A 14,096-nucleotide genomic window follows, 5' to 3' on the forward strand; every position below is an offset into this window, starting at 1 on the left:
AAATGACCGGAAAATGTTCTTCTCCGAGCCTGAAATACATCAGAGGCGAAGCAGATCTTTCATTCAAATGAAATAAGAAGATTACCACATCTATCGGCATTTTATACGTTAAGGCTTTTACTGTCGAGCGCAGCAGGTTGCCAGGCAACAGCAGCGGCAGAGAGAAAGCTCACGACGCAGGGAATTGTGAGGATGCCTTTATGAAACAAAAACCCGTTTATTTATAGAATATATGACAAAATAAAACGATTTTTTCAAAATGATTCGACCCATTCAATCGGCCCCGTAAGCCAGACCGTTGCATTTCACGGGCCTCTCGGTTCAGACCCGGCCCAGGTCCACTGTAAAGGCCGGATCCTCATGAGGATCCAGGCCACCAAGTGAGGCCGAGCTACAGTGTGTCAGCGGGAATAAGTTGGCACCAAATGCTGCACAGGGTATCTTCCAACTCACTGATTCCCAGCATCTGTTCCAGTATGTTACAATTTAGAAATGATTTCTGAATAAATATTAGCCAGAATACAGATGGACTACCCATCCTGTCTGTCTGTTCAACAACTACACAATGAGGTCTCAATCTGAAGTCTGAACAGGTAAAACAGAGGACCGACTGAATGACACAATGGAACGCATGGACGGAAGATGCCAATGATGTCTCCGCACAGGCCGGATACGTAGGTAGAGTGGTTCAACGGGGCCTACGTACACGGTCTGCAGGAGGCTCTGTGGAACCGTGCAGCCGGCCTTGGGAGGGAAGTTCCAAAACAAGCCAGGCCCCATCTAGCAGTGGGTATAAAAATACAAGAAACAATGTCTACTGTATTGGTGTTGGTGCAAATGCTGGAATGAGATGCACAGCATTATGTGAGGAGACTCCATGCAGTAAACTATACAGAGCACAGAGAACGTATGATTGGGCAGGAGGCAGGAGATGGATAGAATACTGTGGAATGTGCCCGGGAGAGAAATGTGAAGTTGACATTAAATTGAAGGTTGGAGTGTGTGATTGATGGTGATCTAGTTTCCAGATCTTATAAATCAATAACAAATCCAGTGTGAGGTCTTAAAAGCTGCGTTTACTTACTGTTATAGTGGCCAAAAGGAAGCACAACCACACAGATTGAAATTCACATAAATAATGCAATGGTCCAGTTTCCTGATACCCAACAAAGCAGAGATCAAACACAAGCATTTAGCGAAGAGGAAACAAAATCAGCATCCAAAACACGCAGATACCAACTTTGTTTTTTTCCAGTGCCCCACTTTCACTGCCAGCCTTCATTGAAAATACAACTAGGTGGTGGGGGGGGGGAGGACTCCAGGGAGCATAAAGAGTTGCTTCAAAACAGAGGAAGTAAAATGCACATAAAATCTCACAAGTATTTATCAGCAACTACATTAATCATAAAAAATATTTTGTTCAATAAAACATGTTAAACTAAAATAATATATGCTGCATTTATTTAACAAAAAGAAAATTTGGAATTGTACCGCTTGAAGTCGGCTTTAACCTGAAAGTTAAACAAACCCCTCCAACCCTGAACTAGAATGACGTCTATTAGCGCTTCTGTCTTGGTTGTCTCATTGAATTAGTCTTATATACAGTCCTTTCCACCTCCTATCAGTTGTACTGATTGTCTGCTCAATTCAGTGATGCCAACGATAGCTAACCTGGCTGGAGAAGACCTCATTAGGTGTTCCAACTAGTAGTACTCAAACACATTCGAGTCTGAGGTGACAGCATATCCAGGTATATTCACCATATACCACATCCCTCCTCCAATGTATGAGCTAAATCAACAGCCATGACAGTAGCAGCCTATTGCTCTTCTTTAATCTATTTATAGACCCCAAGTGGAGAAGCAGAACCGCTCCCAAATACGCCTCTTCGGTGGCTGTCTTCAGCTAAAAAGGCCAATAGGTTTCATAACGTCAAAACAGAAGAGGTGGGCAAATTCCCTAAAGCAGGAGGTACTGCAGGGGGGTCGCCCCTTCAGACTCGTATTTAATCGTATTTATTGTCTTTAAATACACGTTAACGTGAATCCAACATATTGTAGCGGACAGATAAGTTGATGGAGAAGACGTCGCCTTTCGGTCCCACGGCAGCTCTCTCACGCTGGGCACCGGTTCACTCACAGCTCCTTTCATGCAAATACGACAGCAAAGGCACCAGCCAATCAGATCGCGTTATGCTCACGTCTAAAGAGCGGTAAGTTCAAAAATAAAAGATGGCGGACCAAACTCCGTGGAATAGGGGGTCCCTGATCCATCTCGCCATCAGTTTGGGGGACCTTGGTCTGAAAAACGCTGAAGACCTCTGGCCAGAAAGGATTCAGAGGCTTTTAGGAACCTTAAACCTGCACTGTTTGTACCAGAAGACGGCAAATCCAGATGCAAATGATGCCAAATAAAGAAGCACGCTCTTACTGCTCAGGGCTATCGACACCAATTCAAATTGGCCCCCTTTTTTATGCGAATGAGTCTCATTGCAGTCCGATTCACAAAGCTCAGCGCCGATATCCGGAAACTGTTGCAGTTGAATTATTTCTGTCTTCAGACAGCTGTTGGTAGCTAAAGCACATTTAAACAGAACTGCATTCAGATGCCAAACTTTGTGGGCGTGTTAATGCTATAAAGTCCTGCATTTAGATAAGTGAGCTAGCGGTTGCAACAAAACACCTAATCTCTCTGCCGATAGGAGACGCATTTGGTTTATTAATAGTATTTTTTTTAAAACCTATAAGCACTTATTTTTTAAATCGTTTAGTTAAAATAGTTATTTTAGTTTATTTTTAATAATGAAGGCCGATACGGGACACCGCCGGCACAAAACTGGACCAAATTCAACTTGAACCACTTCCAGTCAATGAACTGTAGATTCAGCATTTATAAGCCAAACTATATATTCTATACGTGCCTCGGAGTGCGCAAGGTCGTGTTGATAGACTGCAGCGTAAACGGCATACTTAGTCCCACACACGTTGTGCCAAAACTCTCATCCCTCATTTTTACCACCCACCACCTCCAGACACTAAACCACTACGGCACATTAGAGCTGGCTCCAAGTTCCTTAGATGGGATTCCGCTTGTGTCATCTTCACAAAGAGTCAGCCTTCATCTTTGAACGTACGTGGAAACCCTGTTTCAGACGCCTTCTCATCCAGAAACTGAAATCGCGCTGCAGACAGATCGAGCTTTACTGTACCTGTGGAGGAGAGACCTTTTTCACGCTGGGGTTTCGCTCTTCTCGGGCGCTCCGTGTCCGTGTGACGGTGCTTCGGGCTGCTGAGGGTTGGATCCACTAAACCAAATGAGAGAGAGAGTGAGAGTGAGAGAGAGAGAGAGAGAGAGCGTCTCTGTCCTTCTCTACCTCCCTCCCCTTGCCGGTGATAAACAGAGAGCACGTGGTTTCGCCAATGATGCAGCGCCAAGTCAAAGAGTGGCAACGGGAGGGAGGAAGGAAGGAAGAAAGGAAAGTCGAGGAGTGCAGACGGGGTGGAACGAGTGGAAGGAGATTTGTACTGGGACACTGCGGCTGGCAAAAGCTACCACACACCAACACCAACGACCCGCGGGAAACCAGGCCGGACTTTGTTGTCTGGTTGAAGCTACCTTCAAAAACACACGCCATGTTTAGGCAACTGGGACACGATGTGCACATTGATCACGCGGCTCAGCAGTCCACAACAGAACTTCAGACCATTTAAATATAATATGGCATGTTTATAAGAGGGGGTGTTCTAGGCCTGTACAAAGCTCAGAGAATATCTTCCTTCCAACTCGGTCCACTTTACCCGCAGATGATTGGTTGAGTTTTTCAGCAGCGCTGAATTGCCAAAATAAATGCAGATCCACCAAGATCTCTTATTGACGTATTTGAAACCGATCAGATGGGTCCACGGAAGCCTGCGCAGGATCGAGGTCAGGTGGAGGGTAGGTCTCTAAACACACTGTCCCACACACAGTGTTTTCTTTTTGTGTGTTTTTTTCGTTGTGTAGTCATTTACTAAACTCAACAAAGTTGTTCTTTTGGTATTTTCTTTTCAGAAATATATTTTTCAATCATAATAATCTTTTACAGATGTTGTGGATTTGTCTCTCTGTCGATTTACAAGGTTGACTTGTGAACACAATGTTTCTAGGGAAATATAACAGAGTTTAGATGCGTGGGAAGGCGATTTATCAGAAGACGATGGTGTTGTCAGATGAGACCAGCGGGCCGAGCTGCGATAGAAGAACATACACGGCGTCTTGACCTCAGCAGAGAAGGCGATTGGCTAGCATCATGTACCACTGGAAGCAGTCACCAAGGCAATTTTATTTCAATAGCACATTTCAACAAGGCTGGTGACTTCTTGATGACTTCACAGTAAGTTCACACACATAAATGAACTGAATGCAGTTTCTTAAAACACATTTTGAAGTTATGAAACATTCGGAGCTGTGCTGCCTGTGTGAATTTGTCTCTTTTTGAAATTCCTGTCCAAGAATGCCCTCATTTCTTAACAAAAGTCTTCTTTATGTTGCTTGTTTGTCTGTCGTTGTTTGGTTTTTTTTAATCTTTTCTTCCTTTAACCCTTAGACGAGGTTTCTTTTGCTAGCAGTTTTTTTTTTTTTTTTAGACGTGGGATGAGGCTGTTTCACACCTTTCATAGCACTTATTCTTAATCCGCTGTTCCCGACCCTTGCATGGCTTTTTACCCCGTCCCCCTTTTAGCACTTATTTATATTATTTATTTACAGTAATAATACTTTGTGTATTTTATGCCTGTTTATAATTTTATGATATGTATATATATATAATATAATATATATAATATATTATATATATAATTATTTTTTTTGTCGTCACTCGTCACTTGTTCGTTAGTGCACTTTATGCTTAATTTCTTTAACTTTTTTAATATTTAAAATTTTTAACTTTATTCCCTTGTTTTATACCAACCCATAGCCTTATTCACTAACCCATTGCATTAGCATTTCATTTTACTTTATTTTATTACTTGTGCACTGCTGTCTTGTCTATTGTCAGATTGTCTACTGTCGCGCACCAACCGCCAAGACAAATTCCTTGTATGTTTGGCATATTATGGTAATAAATGTTTCCTGATTCCTGATATATTATATATATATATTATATATATAATATATATATATATATAAAATAATATATTATATTATATATATATATTATATCTGTAATATATATATATATATATTATATATATGTCTATGTCGCCCCACCAGTGATTTCCCCGGTATGCCCTTATAATATATTATATATGTAATATATATATATTATATATATAATATATATATATATATATATATAAAATAATATATTATATTATATATATATTATATCTGTAATATATATATATATATTATATATATGTCTATGTCGCCCCACCAGGGATTTCCCCGGTATGCCCTTATAATATATTATATATATGTCTATGTCGCCCCACCAGGGATTTCCCCGGTATGCCCTTATAATATATTATATATATTATATATATGTCTATGTCGCCCCACCAGGGATTTCCCCGGTATGCCCTTTGGCCAGCCCGCCCCTGGAAAAGCCCACATGCAAATAGGAAAACATGAATGAAGAGTACCATCCTGAAAACGTTTTAACCTCATGATCAAATTGACATGCTAGAGCTTTTTGGCCTTCAAGGAATTGAGAAAAACAACCTTATTGTTATTTTCAATGGAGCCATCTCACAAAGCCCCCCCCCGCCCTGCCTCGTCCGTGTCTCTTTCCGTTGGACAGCGTGACCTACTTACAGAAGCACACCAGTCTGACTGACTCGACCGCAGCGAGAGAGTTTTCCAAAACACGCTCTGCTATTCAATATGTCTTGATCAAGCGGCATTTAAAAACCACTCTGTGGTTGCATCTAATGAAAGGCATTAGGTTCAAATAGATGTATGACTCAACCATTAGATGAGTACATGCTGTGCCATGTTATTGAATATTTAATCTGATTCAGAAAGAATGATTTAAGGCTGATCTGTTTTACATTGACACACACTTAAACATTCTGTGCAGAAAGTACACAGCATCAACTTGAAGCTTGCAAAGTGATTATCAACTATGGCGACAACGTGGCCAAAGGCATTCCACCCTCAGGTTGTCTGACCATCTGTCCAATCCTCCAGGTCTTCTAAACTCTCAGGAACGCTTCATTATGACTACTTCTCGTTTTGGCAAGATCCCCCTGTCTAACGGTTGTGGCACAGATGATTGGATTAGTGGTCAGGGTCAGATAGAACCTGGAAACATCAGGCAAGCATGGACACCTGGCCAGTCCAATCGGGGCAGGGACGCACTGTTTGATGTTCACTGGACCTGATGGCCGCACTCCATTCATTGGCGGACGTGCTCCTCGCTGACATTGGGAGTGACATAGCTGCCGGCCCGTTTGTTGCTGTGGAGGTGGACGAGTTGACTGAATGGACAATTGAAGCCCTCTGTTGTTGTACGTTATGTATGTGGAGGTAAAGTAAAAGAAGCTTTTCTTATATAGCTAACATACAGCTAAATGGGACGGGTGTTACGGTCATATTTACTGTGGGAATACATCGAGAGAAATTGAGTCATTTCTCATGGACTTCCATACAATCAGACCTGTTTTTGAACCAGAGGAGTCGCTCCCTGCTGGTCAGAATGAACGCTCGAAGACACCAGCATCAACTTCACATTGCAGAATTGGGGGATACCTCCTTCCAAGCGTCCGAGTTAACAAATAGCACTATCAAAAATGTAAGTCATTGCTGGTGGTTCTATGGAGCAGAGCCAGTGGGTTATTGGCGTGGCCAACCTTGCGCTATATTTGACCAGTCTGCGTTTGAGGGGGCGGGACAGCGAAGGGTGAATTGGATACTGTGGTGCCACGGTGATTCTGCTCAGAATAGAAACACTCGCTGCATAATATCTCAGCAGTGGAGGACACCAATGAATTGGCTGACATAAATGTGAATAAACTAACAAAATAGAATGGAATCGTCAATTACGATTGAAAGAAATATTTGGAGACTACCAGGCCGCCTGCCCCTCTCTGTAGTGACTTAAGGCTGCATTCAAATAACCAAAGGGGATCTTCCGCAGGGTAGTGTGGCAATTAAATGGCTCATTCGTGTGATGTGTGTCATGTTGAGTTTCAGTTTCATTTCTAAAAAAGCCAAATCTGTCATCTGTTTGACTTGTTTTTCCAGGGCTTTGAATAAACACCGAAAAGTCAGTTGTCGGTGTACAGTTTGTATATGGAAACGTCACAGTGCTTAGTGTATGTGGTGTCGCTCTGGGACAGGGAATATGAGGCTGGGAGGGGGAGATTACAGTACACTCACTACAAAAATATAGACTACACCACTGGATATATGCAATACCAGGGAAATACCTGGCGCGCCAACAGGGTCGGCCTGGTCCAATAATGATGCGATCTGTATTCACATTCATGGTTTCCATCTAATCTCCGGAGGCGGGGCTGCCCAGCGGGAGGTCGCAGGGAGACATGCAAGGGACATTGTATTGACTCATCATATTTTTGTCAGTTATTATTTATTTATACGTTTATATACGTTTTTAATTAATACGTTTTAATTTTGGAGAAAAATATGTCTGGAGTAAGGTAGATCAAAATATTTTAAAATCTGACTTATTTGAGAAACCGTGGACTGGTGACACAACGGTAAGTAGTAGCGGTGACCAACAACAGAGCGGCCGTAAAACAAGTCGATATGAAGAAAACAACGAGCCTCTCATCTATCAGGGGTGCCCAATAGGTTGATTGCGATCAACCCGTCAATCTATTGGGCACCCCTGATATAGTGCATACTAATTCTACAATGATCAGTATCATTTTATTCTTTGATTTATTACAAAAATGATGCAATTTCTTTGTAATCATCCAAAATAATGTTAAGTGGATGGGTATTTTTCCAAACAGGCCACGTATAGCAATAGAAAGAGCAAGCCTTGGAATCCTCTCAGCATTTTATCATGAACACAAATGGTTTTGCAACAAATACCAAATGTCAGAGGCCCTTAAAGTAGACAAAAGCCAGAGGCAGCATTAGTCTTGTATGTCAGCTTGCTGGTCGCTTGCCCTCAGTCTGCCCTTTTGCTTTGGCTGAATCTTTGGCTGAGACGCCACACAGCACGCAGAGAAACAAGTAGTGAAAGGCCAGTAATAGATTTGCCTGCAGAAAAATCCATCTGGAATTCATATTTTTACCTTAATGGGCTCAATGTAGGGGCTTAATTCTTTTGTGAATGCATCCATCATTTTGTGACAAATAATTTTTGTATGATTATGAGAATCATTGCTGTATTGATCAAGTTCAAGACTGAGCCCACTGATCTTTTTGGAAGGCGCTGTTAACCTTGTTGCAAAGATGTTAAATCAAGTCAAGTCTGAGGAGGAAATACACCGGAGTGCATGTCGCCTTTTGGCAAAATTTGCCGTTTTTGATCCCAAATAAGTCATTTGTGTGATTCATGTATATCAGCAATAAAACAAATTGGAGGACCTCCAAGTAATGCGAACGCAAGCTGTCATGAATATTTTTTTCAAGTTTCTTCGTTTGGCCATCTCATGTCATCTTCGGGTCTGTAGCTGCCTCAATGTCAGACAGCTGGCTGACTGACGCCTCGCAAATGACATCAAACCATTTTTGCTGGTTACAATAATAAGTGTCTATTGCTCAGTAACTTAAAAGAAACCGTAGCCAGAAAACCACTTTAGCTGCAATTTAAATCAGCTAACCAATAAAAAGCAGGCACGGGTGATGTTTAATTGCGTCACATTAAAAAAAAATCCTAAAATAAATAATGGGAAATACCTGGGCGGGAATGGACCAGCTGGGTGACAAAGAGAGTCAACTTTATGGGAATCCCACAGGAAATTGGACTGTACCAACTGTGATCCCTTAGAGGGAACATTGGGAAATGTGATGTCCTGATCAAGGTAATTTTGTCTAATACAATTATTTGTGCATTAACTAAAGTTTATCCATGGCTATACATTTAGTTAAATATATTGTGTGCGTTCCAGGTTTTGTGTTGTTACTGCCGGTACAAATATTATATATATATATGTATTGTTTTTTTCTCCCTATTTTTGCTTTCATGGTGCTGGACACCTCTTATAAATTCTGTGTATTCTTTTGTCTTAAAGGTTCCCGGGGAAGTGAGTTGTGAGTTGAAGGTACCCCGGGAAAGGGGGTGTTGAATTTTGTCCTCTCATTTAGAGAGGCTAAAGCACCATTATGTCCTTTTATTTGATATACTGGAGTTTTCCCATAATGTTTTTTTTATCCTCTGACGCTGGTTCACTTTTGATCTTTAAAAAAAAAGATTTAATAAAAACTCATTCAACCATATGTGCTTTTTCACTGTGGTTTTATGTTGGATCAGCAAGACTAAATAGCTTCTATACATACGATAGAATATACAAATGATATATAATCAAAGTGTCTACACATTTCAGTGATGACAAACAATGAGAAAGCAAAAGGCAATGAGCTCGACCCAGTGTGTGAGGGATGGCACAAACAACAGCTCGTCGCTGCCTCACCTCGCCAGTTGCCTCTCTGTTTGAACAGGACATGCTCCAATTCAGCGATTTTGATTATAAAAATGCTTGATTGTAATCATACAAAAATTACATTTAAAGCACAGATCAGTAGATGCATATTAATATTTATTTTATTTTGTCATTATGTTTTATTACCTTTCATAATGACGCGGTAAAACGTACTGTTAAACTAACTTGACACGGTTAACTTGTCAAGTTAGTTTTTTCTTTTAGCTAGCCAAGTTTTTTAATGCCTGTTTATACCTGTACTGTTTTATAATAGACTCTAACAGCAATGTGAAGGGAGAAGAATATGTGTTCCCACTCTGTTTTTCAAAAGAATTGACAAACCAGGCCATGCCTGATGCAGCCTCTGCTGCAAAGAGATCTATTATTCTACCAAGGGCTCCCGGGCCCTTTTGGCACACTGTAAAAGGTAGTTGCTATTATGACCACACGTAGCATATTAACAACTCAGGGCCGGTCACAGCAGGGACCATCAATGCTGCAGCACTGAGCAGATGAGGGAACGCGTGAAGGTGCCAGTACCACTCTTTAGAGCAGGGGTCTCAAACTCAAATCAGCTGCGGGCCAGATGCAGCCCACTTCAACCGAACGCGGGCCAGACTAGCGTCCGAACAGCATGGTCGACGGGGGGTGGGGTACGCCAAAGTCGGTACCCCACCCCCCGCGGCGGTCTGCCACACCGGAGTTTGAGACCCCTGTAATAAAGAGTGGAAGCTTTATTAAAACACTGATGTGTTATACTATGATAATAAATGCTTGTATAAACACAACTCACCTGTATCCTCTGCTGAAGCTGCTCAGTTGAGGGGGGGGGTGTCCTCCTGCCCCACGGCCCTCTCCTCCCCCTCAGGTTCCTGGTTCAGGGGTTGGTAGTAATATCCTCCATCGTTCTCCTCTTCCTCTCCATCCAGCTCCATCTCGGACCCCACCTCCCCCTCCTCCTCCTCCTCCTCCCCCCCACTCCACGCAGGCAGCATAGCTCCATCGGCTGGGCGCTCGCTCCCCCCCAGCTCATCCTCAGAGTTTGGTAAGACTCGCTCCGGTCCCATCGCTGAGCTCAACACTTCCATCCACAGACACACTGAGAGACAGACAGTTTGTCAACAACAATAACACAACTTAACACTCACTTTCAAAAGCAGTCATTGAACCCCACCCTGGGGGATCGGTCCGAATGAGACTACAACACTAGTCCTCCTTTAACTCAGCGGGGGAGACCTAAGGTCATGTGACCGTGGAATTCCTTTATAGCCAAACGTGAAGTTACGTGAATCGAAGCTGCGTAGTGATGGACGGAGACGCTCGTCGGTGACGTCAGATGCTTCATGTGTTGTTAGTGTGAGTCGTAAAGGAAAACTTTATTAAACGAGCGATGCTAACGGTTAGTCACATGATCACCTGCGCGAAAGAGGGCAGGAAACTGAATTTCACCCTCCTGCTCTCTGCACCTCGGCCGACACACACGACCCGCCCCCCATGTCAGTCACATGCATGCCACGTTCACTGGACAAGCACACAGTAGGAAACCAGAACATCATAACATGTCCCACACAGCAGCTGACAGTGGGGTTACAGTATAAAACTTGCGGGCCGCACTAACATTACACTTTCATATTAAGGATGGGGCCACAAAATATCGTCCCGAGGGCCGCAATTGGCCCGCGGGCCGCGAGTTTGAGACCCCTGCTTTAGAGGAAGCAAATGCAGAAGTGAGTGTTGGTTAGCCAGTATGTGCTAGTTGTTATCATAGATCATTCAAGTAGCAAGCCTAGATAAGCAGACAAGGGAATCTCAAAGAATGTTTGTTTTTATAAATATAAATATCTAAATTATTTACATGTGTTTTGGATATACTACTACTATAAATACTTTTTTTTTAGGCACTGGTTCTTGGAACCATTGCAGAACATTCCATCCCCCTATCTGTAGCTCCTGTCATCGTTGAGCTTGCCCAGACACTGGCTCGGGATAAACCAGCTTTGACGGGCATAAAGCTGTCCTGGACTGCCGCCTCGTACAAGATGGTCCAGGGCCTGGGGCACACCTTCTCAGAGAGGACGTCTGACAGCTCAGGTCAACACCATTCTCAATTAACTTAGATAAGAGCACATCAAACTCCACTAAGAAGGTGTTATTCTAGTATGCTACCTCAGTATGTGGTAGTCGAACACCTTTGCTCCATTGAAGTCCTAAAGGGGACTGCTCAATATTTGGAAAAGGCCTTGGTGACCTTTTTCATGGACCATAAAATACCTTTTGCCAATGTTAGAAATAGAGGTTGGTATCCTGACATGAATCTTTGGTCAGTTTCCATGTGTCTGTTGGACTGATTCCAATACCATGGAAATATGATTCAAGCAACAGAATAAAATGGCATGGCTGAATAAACGGCAAAGTTGATGAAACCTTGTTGCTCCAGTCGAACATTAAATCCACTACAGCCAACATGATCAGTATGTTATGTTGGACTCCTGTAATGTAATGCGTGGGAGCAAGTCTGGGCTGGAGACCAGAATCAGAGGGACACACTGCCAGAACCTCTTGGATGTTGATGGAGATTCTTGCCAACACATCCATAATGCGGCCAAACAGTTTGCTGCCCCCTTTGGCCACCACCTCGAGCAGCTCTTCACTGACCTTCACACAGACCACCAGTGGGCTTCAGACCAGTTGATATATCTGCTGGAGATTTGTGAGTTTCTGGCCATTCAGGGAACGGAGCCACAACAGTTCGTGGCACATCAGTGGCTTTCGGCTTATAATGTGGGGGATCAGCACTTGTTGCCTGCACACACAGAAGCTCATGGGGATGGAGTTCAGGGACAAAATGCTGCCTCTCAGGGAGCTTTATGTTGAACCGGTGGCTGAAAATGCAAGTCATCTGATTGTGATCCAGTTTCTCGGTGCATACATGCATACAGTGCATCCGGAAAGTATTCACAGCGCTTCACTTTTTCCACTTTTTGTTATGTTACAACCTTGTTCCAAAATGGATTAAATTCATTATTTTCCTCAACATACTACACACAACAACCCATAACGACAAAGTGAAACAGATTTTTTGCAAATCTGTTAAAAATAAAGAACAAAAACATAACATGTTCATAAGTATTCACAGCCTTTGCCATGACACTCAAAATATAGCTCGGGTGCTTCCTGTTTCCACTGATCATCCTTGAGATGTTTCTACAACTTGATTGGAGTCCACCTGTGCTAAATTCAGTTGATTGGACGTGATCACGGTATCACAGTGCATATCAGAGCATAAACCAAGCCATGAAGTCCAAGGAATTATCTGTAGACCTCGGAGACAGAATTGTATCGAGGCACAGATCTGGGGAAGGGTACAGAAAGATTTCTGCAGCATCGAAAGTCCCAATGAGCACAGTGGCCTCCATCATCCGGAAATGGAAGAAGTTTGGAACCACCAGGACTCTTCCTAGAGTTGGCCGCCCAGCCAGACTGAGCGATCGGGGGAGAAGGGCCTTAGTCAGGGAGGTGACCAGGAACCCGATGGTCACTCTGACAAAGCTCCAGCGTTGTTCTATGAAGAGAGGAGAACCTTCCAGAAGGACAACCACCTCTGCAGCACTCCACACATCAGGCCTGTTTGGTAGAGGCCAGACGGAAGCCACTCCTCAGTAAAAAGCACATGACAGCCCGTCTGGAGGACTCTCAGACCATGAGAAACAAAATTCTCTGGTCTGATGAAACAAAGATTGAACTCTTTGGCCTGAATGCCAAGCGTCATGTCTGGAGGAAACCAGGCACTGGTCATCACCTGGCCAATACCATCCCTACAGTGAAGCATGGTGGTGGCAGCATCATGCCGTGGGGATGTTCTTCAGCGGGAGGAACTGGGAGACGAGTCAGGATTGAGGGAAAGATGAATGCAGCAATGTACAAAGACATCCTGAATGAAAATATGCTCCAAAGCGCTCTGGACCTCAGACTGGGGCGACGGTTCATCTTCCAACAGAACAACGACCCGAAGCACACAGCAAGGATGAAAAAGGAGTGGCTTCGGCACAACTCTGTGAATGTCCTCGAGTGGCCCTGACTTGAACCCAATTTAACATCTCTGAAGAGATCTGAAAATGGCTGTGCACCGACGCTCCCCATCCAACCTGATGGAACTTGAGAGGTTCTGCAAAGAAGAATGGAAGAAACAGGTGTGCCACGCTTGTGGAATCACACCCAAGAAGACTTGAGGCTGTAATTGCTGCAAAAGGTGCTTCAACAAAGTATTGAGCAAAGGCTGTGAATACTTATGTACATGTGATGTTTTAGTTCTTTATTTTTAACAGATTTGCGAAAATTTGCAAAAAGCAGTTTTCACTTTGTCGTTATGGGTTGTTGTGTGTAGAATGTTGAGGAAAATAATGAATTTAATCCATTTTGGAATAAGGCTGTAACATAACAAAATGTGGAAAAAGTGAAGCGCTGTGAATACTTTCCAGACGCACTGTACATATCAACAGC

At 43.1% G+C, this 14,096-nt stretch overlaps 1 protein-coding gene across 6 annotated transcripts in view; it reads right to left on the reverse strand.

The window, feature by feature from the left end:
• LOC120808956 (protein NDRG4) overlaps positions 1-3,339 on the reverse strand; it is a 32,125-nt gene extending 28,786 nt beyond the window's left edge. For 2 of the 6 annotated variants that reach the window (XM_078082243.1, XM_078082242.1), the window contains exon 1: positions 3,209-3,339. The gene's annotated coding sequence lies outside the window, so the exon portion shown is untranslated. The remainder of the gene's footprint in view (positions 1-3,208) is intronic. The other 4 variants (XM_078082246.1, XM_078082244.1, XM_078082245.1 and 1 more) reach the window with 4 other exon arrangements.
• Between the last annotated feature and the right edge of the window lie 10,757 nt (positions 3,340-14,096).

The sequence above is a fragment of the Gasterosteus aculeatus genome, chromosome X (genome assembly GCF_964276395.1).
Source record: "Gasterosteus aculeatus chromosome X, fGasAcu3.hap1.1, whole genome shotgun sequence".
Taxonomy (NCBI): domain Eukaryota; kingdom Metazoa; phylum Chordata; class Actinopteri; order Perciformes; family Gasterosteidae; genus Gasterosteus; species Gasterosteus aculeatus.